The sequence below is a fragment of the Triticum aestivum genome, chromosome 5B (genome assembly GCF_018294505.1).
Source record: "Triticum aestivum cultivar Chinese Spring chromosome 5B, IWGSC CS RefSeq v2.1, whole genome shotgun sequence".
In the NCBI taxonomy this organism is placed as follows: Eukaryota; Viridiplantae; Streptophyta; class Magnoliopsida; order Poales; family Poaceae; genus Triticum; species Triticum aestivum.
The window spans coordinates 437,520,299-437,529,913 of record NC_057807.1 but is presented as its reverse complement, the minus strand read 5'-3'; the positions used below and the strand labels follow the sequence as shown (position 1 = coordinate 437,529,913).

The window sequence follows — 9,615 nt, the reverse complement described above, 5'->3', positions numbered from 1 at the left end:
GCCTTTGCGTCTCATTGCATTGGAAAGATAGGGAATTTACATCCTCCTAGGAGGCAGTTTTACACCGTTGTCAGCTGTACAAAGGGTTAAGCCACACTATGGTTGTGTAGTCAACTGACTACACAGCTTTTGATCAAAACCGTCTAAATGTACAAGTAAAATTTCATGGATAAATTCAGAAATACTATAAGATTTGGGGAGTAATTATAGTTGACATCACAGGTTTATAGTTCTGCCACCGCCACAGGGCTTACATTGATGATCAGAGATCACTAACTTAGAAGGTAAATTAATAAGCTAGACTGAGAGGCCTTTTCTATAGAAAAGAAGGTAGATACTCCCTCCTTTCCGGTTTAAAGGGCTTATCTCAAGAAAAAAAAAGTGGTGGTTTAAAGGGCTTATCAATATTACTATTTTTGCGGTTTAAAGGGTCCATCTCCATCATCTGTTTAGATTTCAAGACACATGGGTGTAAGGGACCTATATCAATATTATTATTTTTGCGGTTTAAAGGGTCCATCTCCGTCATCTGTTTAGATTTCGAGACACCCTTAAACGCTCAACCCATAAACCAGGGAGTGAGTACTTCAGACTCATTTCTGCCAAAACAAGATCCAAAGTAGGGACTTGTTTTGAAGGTTTATAAGAGTGTCAAGTGTAAGGTTCTACTGCTTTAAAACATGTATTTCCCGCACTGAGCATTAACACAGTTACTATGTCATTTGGAGAAGGTATGGAGAGAGGCTACCTTATGTGGATATCTTTGTATGCACCGCAGATCCACACTCAGAGCCACCAAGTCTTGTCATCTCCACCATCCTATCGCTCATGGCATACAATTACCCAGCCGAAAAAATTAGTGTGTACCTTTCTGACGACGGAGGTTCGATTCTCACTTTCTATGCTCTGTGGGAGGCCTCCTTATTTGCAAAGCATTGGATACCATTCTGCAAGAGATATAACATTGAGCCAAGGTCACCAGCCGCTTACTTCTCAGAGTCAGATGGGCATCAAGATTTGTGCAGCCCAAAGGAATGGTCACTTATCAGGGTAAGCAGATTTTCCAAACATATTTTCTTTAACACATGTAATCAAATGGCTATTACACAGGGAACGGCATGACACACACATGTGACTAGATAAGATGCTTAATGTTAAGCGCAGTCTACCCCTAGTGCTCAGCATTTGGCATGACAACTGACTTTTTTTTTCATTTTTGGGCAGGAGATGTATGAAGATATAACTCAGCGAATTGATAGAGCTGTTTTGTCAGGTAAAATTTCAGAGGAAGTCAAAGCAAATCATAAAGGATTTCATGAATGGGATCAAGAAAATACCTCAAAAAATCACCAGCCAATTGTTCAGGTAGCTTTCCTGCCCTCCAAATTTGAGTAAAGGTTTGCATGATTCTGGGGTAAATAACTTGCATGTTATTTGGGAGTTTCAAGTTATATAATTCTTTCCTTTGCTAGATTCTGATGGAGGGCAAAGACAAAAATGCAAATGATGACGAAGGAAATGTGCTACCAACACTTGTGTACATGGCACGGGAGAAGCGGCCTCAGCACCACCATAATTTCAAAGCTGGGGCAATGAATGCTCTGGTGCACTCACTAACCTTGCCCCATCATACCAAGCATACAATTTATAGTAAACTTTATAGTTTTCATTAGCCCATTTTCTTATACTGATTCTTAGCAGCATATTAGTTGCAACATATTCTAATTCATAATTTTGAAGTTTAAGTAAACAGTAATGTTTGCAAGAGTAACCAAATTAGCAAAATGTTGTCATGCAATTTCTTGTCCTTTGAGAAAATTGTACCATGGAGTTCACACCATAATAATTCATTTTGTGTGTCATTGGATTGTTTGTAGAGTTGAGGGAGTGCAAAACTCTCCACTTCTTTAGTACTAGCATTTTGTGAAATACATGCAATGGATGTGAGCTTAAAATATGTTGGTTTTAGATATAAACAATAACTTGTTCCCTACCGCTAGACCTTTTTTCTCAAAAGCGCATCCAATTGCACATCATTTGTGTTACAAGAATCGCCAAGATGGTGTCGTCCAACAATGAAAACAAGCAAAATAGCAAACGAAAACCAAGGCACAAAATAGAGCGTGAAATGAAAAGAACTTATTCACAAGTGTTCCATGAAAGGTTGGAATTCTATGATCATAATGAATAGTTCTAAAATGTGACAATTTTTCTATTGAAATGCAGATAAGAGTGTCATCAGTGATAAGCAACAGCCCTATCATCATGAATGTGGACTGTGATATGTATTCCAACAATTGCGATACAATCAGAGATGCACTGTGTTTCTTCCTTGATGAAGAAATGGGTCACAAGATTGGATTTGTGCAATTCCCCCAGAACTATAACAATTTGACCAAGAATAATATATATGGGAACTCCCACCAAGTCACCAATCAGGTCAGCGGTGTCAAACTGTAACTTCAGTTTCGTTCTCATGTTCTCCACAATATGAGCAATCATTATGCATGTATGTTCTGCCACTAACATAGCTACCCAATCTAAAGGTGCTAATGGGTGGTATGGACAGTGTGGGCGGTCCTATGTATGTTGGCACTGGATGTTTCCACAGAAGGGAGATCCTTTGCGGAAGGAGGTTCACCGAAGACTACAAGGAGGACTGGAACGGAGGAATCAAGGACAAAACACAAGAGAGCATAGTTGAGATTGAAGAGAAAGCGAAGTCTTTAGCAGCCTTGATTCCTCCGTTCCATAATTATTGTCGTGGCCGGAGGGAGTAGAATTTTGGTGATAATAATACTTGGGGAGAAACAATGTACATGCTTAATAGTACCAAGTTACCAACAGGACCCCGAATTGTAAGGACAGACATATTGCCTAGATCAATTGAATATTGAGTTTGTATATTTTGTGAAGGATCGATGCCTGAAGGATCGATGCATAATTTAAATATGAACTCGTACCGGATGCCTCTGAACAAAAGCAGTAACCCGGTTCTCATTTTCTTCATGGTCAATGGAACATGTACTGTATATTAGTATACCACCAGGTTTTACCAACCTGCAAGTAAAGTCATTGAAAGTAATCTTAGATGCAGTCAAGATGAATTTGCTTGCACAAAATTTTAAAAACTTATAACAGCAAGAATCTCACAATGAGGCCGAATCAAGGAGCTCATCTTGCAAACACACCAACTCCTCCAGATCTTCGAATTGCCGATTCCAACGCAAGTCTGCCCTCTTGGGAACAGAAAAGGTGACTTTAGTTCATCACAAAATTTGCCAACTTGTAACTCCAGATTCGGATCAGTACAACGCTCTGTGATGGTGAAGTTCTCGAAAATAGTGAACTTGATAAAGAGAGCTACCTTGGAAAGGACTCCCAGCCCAGAGCATGGAGCATCCAACAATACCTTGTCTGGCAGTGCTTTCCTTCTGCAATACAAGTCTCATGTGCATAAGCCTCCTTATCATATGTGTGGATAAAACATTAACCATAAGTCCGTAATAGTCAATAGGCATATTCCTGATAAATATTTCCACTGGCGGTGCATTATTCTTGGATATACGGGGCTTCCTCTTTCTTTTTGAGGCCTTTTGGGGACTAGTAATTATGAAGTTTCTTGGAAACTTACAGCATATAGTCGAAGATCACCATGGATATCACTGATTATATCATCAAGATTGTGGCACTTTGCTGCCTCCATGAGAATTTGCAAGCGGCCTTTGTTTATGTCAAGAGCCGATACCTTCCCTGTATAATAGCACATCATCAAGTCAAGTATACTATGTACTCCAGACTTAGAAGCTCGCTCTGCATCGATGACATAATGTGTTAACAAGATCAGATCTGCTAGAACTTAATTATTCTGGACCTGTGAGTACTATTTTCTTGTTGGTGTGGAATGTATACGTTCACAAATGCTGGTTTTCAGTGGAGATGAAAGGTGAAGAATTTTTATACCGGCTACCCATTAAATAGCATCAGATGCTACATATTAAATAGCATCAGATGCGACATTTGAAGGACATAAATGTAATACATTGGTTGATTTATATCCATAGTTCAAAAAAGCGCTAGGCGTTAATTGTGCGTTTTGCCACCGCCTTGCGCTTTACTGACCAAAGCGCATGCTTATGCGCAGTTATGCACAGATTATGCGTAGTTATGCGCAATGCGTTTTGCCAACGCCTAGAGCCTAGGCGCGCTTAAGCGCTCGCTTAGGCGCGCCTTTTTTAACTATGTTTATATCTGACAAATTAAGCTAACAACGGCAGACACTGGCACACGTTACTAGGTCATAACAACCGATTATGCCGGCGGTGCATAGCACCCTGAGCAGGCTGTCAAGAATAACATATGAAAAGTGATTCATTTGAGCATTTTGCTCACAAGTTCTTTCGCAAAAATCATAGCATACTAACAAAAACACATTATAGATGCATGGCCAGAAAGGAAAAGATAGACACTAGCACAAGGTCCCACAGTTCTCCAGTCGCAATATCAACATAAAATTGAACTCCCTCATTCCAATCTCTCACCTTGTCCTGCCAGCCGGGATGCCATGAACAAAGTCTTCCCGCCAGGTGCAGCGCAACAATCCATGATTGTTTCCCCAGGTTGTGGATCGACCACAGACACAACAAAACCTGCAATAGGTTCTGTAAATCTTAGTGCGGGTTATCTATAGCGATCTTCAATGAAACTTGCTGTTGTTACCAAGACTTGGAACCGTATAAGGAAAAAGGGTAAATACTTAACGTAATGGAGTATAATATAAAGCTTAATAGTGAATAGTTCTTTCTACATCAGCATGTAGTCGTAGTGAAAATCATTTGATACCATAATCCCATTTATAATAAATAAAAGGTGGTCAACAAGTAACGTTCACGACTTGCCTGCACTCTCATCCTGCACGGCACACATGCCTTCTTTCAGTAATCCAGCTTGTAAGACTGCCTGCAAGGAAGAAATTAAGCTATCAAGATACCAGCCAGTATCTCGAGAGGCATTATAAGAAAAGGTGCAGACCTAATGCAATATTGCAATTAGAAATCACTAGAGTTTCTTATGGATTAAGGGCGAATTGGGGAAATTGTGCGCCCACAGATGCTGCACAGGTTACTTCTTGAATATAAATGAACTTGTATGATACACAACTAAATTTTCTAAAATGAAATGTATGCTGGATTGTAGTGCTTTGTGCTCCATAGCAATAGCATTATTTCTTAAATATTAATTTTTATTCAATGCGCCCGCACCAGAAGTATAGCGCTATCCTTTCCTTTCTAGCTAATAGTATCGAAATGCAGTATTTCAGTTTTATTTCTTAAACATTTAATTTTTACACTCCCGGCGTCTCACTTCCTTGGACTGAAGTCAAGTGTGGTATCTTATTGTCCACATCCAATTTAGAAGACTTTGAACACTGTTATTTATAAGCATCCTAAACATATTGTGTTCCGAAAGAAATTAAGAGGATATGAATAGAACACATTGGTTTGGCAAACACCAGTTGTGCAGTGGTCACGGAACTAACTGTTCAGCTTCCTTACCTGCATGCCCTCACAAAAATGCGGACAAATTCGTCCATAATTGACTTTTCGCAGTGAACCTACACAAAAGAAAATCAAGCGATGAAATCCAGTGCAAATAATCAAGGCAGAGTATGACCCCAACATGACTACTAAATTGGATAAATCATATGTAGCTAAATAGCATGGCTCTTATATTTTTCCTACCTTAGCCATAAATAGGATGGAACTCAGGTACTAAGAATTAACGTAAGTACCTGCAAATCTTCCAATCGGTTAACAAGATCATCCCTTGTATAGCCATTTGTTGTGTTCACCCTATGGCACAAAGATCAGTCAATCAGAAACACACGCATAAACAGAGCAGCTGAGCAGGTAATTTGCAATTCACAGAAGAGCAGTAGAGCACACTTAAAAATTGAAACCTTAAACTGAAATGAGGGTCACTGTTATTCCAATTCATCAATTTTAGAGCTTCTTCTTTTCCAAGAAATCGAATCCACCTTCTCACCATCCACTGCAGAGCAGAAAACATATTACAGTTTACAAAACATGTCTACCAATCCTATATTATGCTCTTAAGAAACGTCAGAAATAGCAGTACATTGAAATATTGAATTCCCCATGTAGAAATGTGTTTTTCAAAGTGGGTTCATATGTACCCGGGTTCATCCATGCACTTCCCGAATTCCCCACAGGTACATTACTCCAGTTAACAAGGACACTGATTGATAACAGGCATGAGTTCAATTCGAATGTTATCAACAGTGCAGTAAACCTATTGATTGTACGAACGAAGCATTTGACGCTTTAAAATTTTAAAACAGAAGTCAATTAAGTTTAGGAAGTAAAGCAAACTTACAAGATGATGAGAACTAAAGCTTGGGAAAGCAAACTTACAACAGGATGAGAATAAATTATGGAAAGAGCACGAGCTTGGGCACGATCATCACCTTCTATCTTTGGAAGAGGAAGAGAATCTGTCTCCTAATTATAAAAGTAACACAATAACGTTACAGGCTTACAGCATAACCCTACTGACTAGTCTGAGTACACCAGGTTTTACCTTCAGTAACAGAAGTTTACGCAGAATCGCATTCACCATGTTCCCAGCACCGGGCCTTAAAGCTACTTTCGCGAGCCTTACATTCTAAAATTCGGTTTGCAAGACACATTATCAGGTTCCTTTTGAAAACAAAGCAAATATATTGTCTGGTGATATTGGCTTCAGACTTTAGTACAACTGACAACAATAATATAATACTACATGTCAACCTCAAATAATGGACACACCAAGTTTGAAAACCACCATATAACAAAGAACAGTAACAAGGTAGATCTTCAGGATATTAAAACAGGAACATAACCACATCATCCTTTTGGGGTTCGGGTGTAGCATACTGGCTATTGTCGTAATGATTTATATCCAGCATGCCAACTATCAGAGAACAGCAACACAACCATCTACAGCATTTAGCGTAACTTTTGTATTATGAAATGATAAGAAAAAGAGCTCAGTATCACATGCCCGCATTTGTTCTTTGGAACTTAAATAAACAGGAAGGAAATCACTTTAATTAAGAGATACCAGTTGCCGCATTTAACTTTTTGGTCAACCAAAAAACAAACGAAGGGCTAACTTAATTCCAGTACATGTTAAATACTTCAACATACCTCATCAACGACAGCATAAGCTGGTACATTAAGTTTGAGAATTTCAAAGAAGCCAATTCGCAATATCTGAAATCAGAAGTGTTAACCTCAAATATTTTACAAGCAGGAGTAAACTTCTGCAATTGGTATTCAATGAGATTATATGCTGTAAGAAATATAGGACAAATCTGCAGCAGCAGCGGTTCCATGTTGCCGAACACCTTCTCTTCACTAGAGTGACATGATAAGATAATCAATGTAGCTTTTCCAACGTACAGTTCCAGCTACTATGACAGTAACCTAACAATCCAACCATAAGAGAATCAGAAGGTTTGGATTCCTAAGCAGGCATAGACAAGTCGTCTTAGGTGTGTTATACTGTTACACTGCTACTGAGCCATTTGTGCAATATGTTCATCATGACACCCTGTATCAGAGGCATAGTGATACAAGAAAGTGAAGAAACAAAACTGACAACTAGTTAGCTGTATGTTCATCAAATACAGATAACATCATTATGCTGCTGCAACAAAAGAGTTGTTTCTCTCACAGCATTATACCCCTATTTCCTAGCAATAACCCAACATAGTGTAAGCATCCCTAAAGAAACTGAAATTCATAGACAGAACAAACATTTGAACATGTGAGATATATGAATTTTACCAATCTTATATCCCTGTCATCCAAATGCCGTGTACTGAACCCTAACGTCCTTTCTACATAGCCCATCTCATTTTCCCCAGAGTCGTTTGCTTTCTCATTTAAAAGATCAACAAATGCCTTCCCCTTGTCAGCTCTTAGCAACCTCACCGCTGCAACTGCTCCAACAAGGCAACAACACAAACATTAGGAATGATTAGATCATTACCAGAGATTCATACAGGTGAAGCAAATATGATTATCAGAATAAAAAAACATAACATTAACATTTTACCTGCTCGGTGATGAGAAACCTCGAAATTAATAATCGGAACCTTACTCGTCCCTAAGAAACACAGAAATTTGATTAAAGTGATGAACTAAGCTATAGTATTTCAAGGAGCGCTCTTTACCTGCTCTTTTGGTGGAGAATTTGGGATTAAGCTTTGGAACTCCATTCATCCCTAAAAAGCACAGGAGATTTGGATCAGACAATCAGCCTAACACAGAGATGAAGTACAATACTGTATTACACTAGGGAGGATCATGTTGTTCACGGGGTCATTCCCAGCTTTTGTACTTTGCTTTATCTTACATTAATTCACTCAGACAGGCATCTTTCAGTATTCACACAAAAGAAATATATGGCTGGTGAGGGGTACAGCCTGAACTCGCCTTAGGTGAGGCCCTTGGTTATTTACTAATTTTTTACATGTGTAAAGTAATTATCACCCTGTGCATCACAATGATGCAGAGGCCGGAGTCAACCCCCTTTTGGGAAAAGAATGTGTAAAGTAATTTGAATATGGAGTAACAAATGCCAGGGATAAAATACAGTAATTTACCAACATAGTGCTAGCATTTTGTTACCTGTTCGGCGCGGTGAATCCTCCGGATCATGACGCTTCCAGACCCCACCCCTCCCTTCAGTAAAAGGAGAAAATTCACGACGATTCATCAGATAAGCAGCCTGCGGAGTAACTGACGAAACAAACAGCAAAACTAAGCCGAAACATCTGTTCCGCCACTGTGTACCTGCTCTGCTCGGAGGCGCTCCCGCGTCGTACCTCGAGGCCCTGCTCCTCCCTACCCCCAAAAAAAAAACACGGCGAAATAATCCCCCCGATTAGCCCCCGAGCAGAACAGCCTGCGATTCCATGGAGGAATGCGGAGTACCTGGCGCGCCGGAGCCCTTGCGCGCGGCGGAGGTGGCGTCCGCGGAGAGGAGGAGCGGCGAGCCCGCCCGCGCGCGGAAGTGCGTGAGGGGAAGCGCTTTACACTCACGGTCAGCGTAGTTGCGACGAAAACCCGATACGGTCACTGAACTTAGAAATACGGTTGTTACGGTCACTATATACGATGTGACGTGAATGTACCGTCACTGTTGGTCATATGCGGTGAGTAGCCGCTCCTTTGACCACCTGTTGACCAGTCGTTGGGGACAGGTGGCGATCCGCGCACCGGCCGCTGTGCATAATAAGCGAAAAACCCCTCGGGCATGTCCGAATCCCCCCAATCATCCCTACTCTGACGACGCCTCTTCGTCTTCGATTGGAGACAGGGAAGGCGCTACATAGGCGCCGCCGCCCCGGCGATCATCGGCCTACAGGCGCCGCCGCGTGCTGATTTCTTCCGTGGCTGGAGAGGCGCCGCCGCCGCATCAATTCCACCGGCGGTAGGTGGTGGCGATGGCCCCTGTTCGTCGCGCAGAAGGGGCGCCTCCCCCCGTGTACAGTAAGTTTCATCTTGCGTAAATCCGACTTTTTTTGCGTTTTGATGTTCAAAGACA

At 40.8% G+C, this 9,615-nt stretch overlaps 1 pseudogene; it reads right to left on the bottom strand.

Moving 5' to 3' along the window:
• Positions 1 to 472: 472 nt before the first annotated feature.
• On the bottom strand, positions 473 to 9,326 carry LOC123114835 (probable ribosomal RNA small subunit methyltransferase B; annotated as a pseudogene).
• Between the last annotated feature and the right edge of the window lie 289 nt (positions 9,327 to 9,615).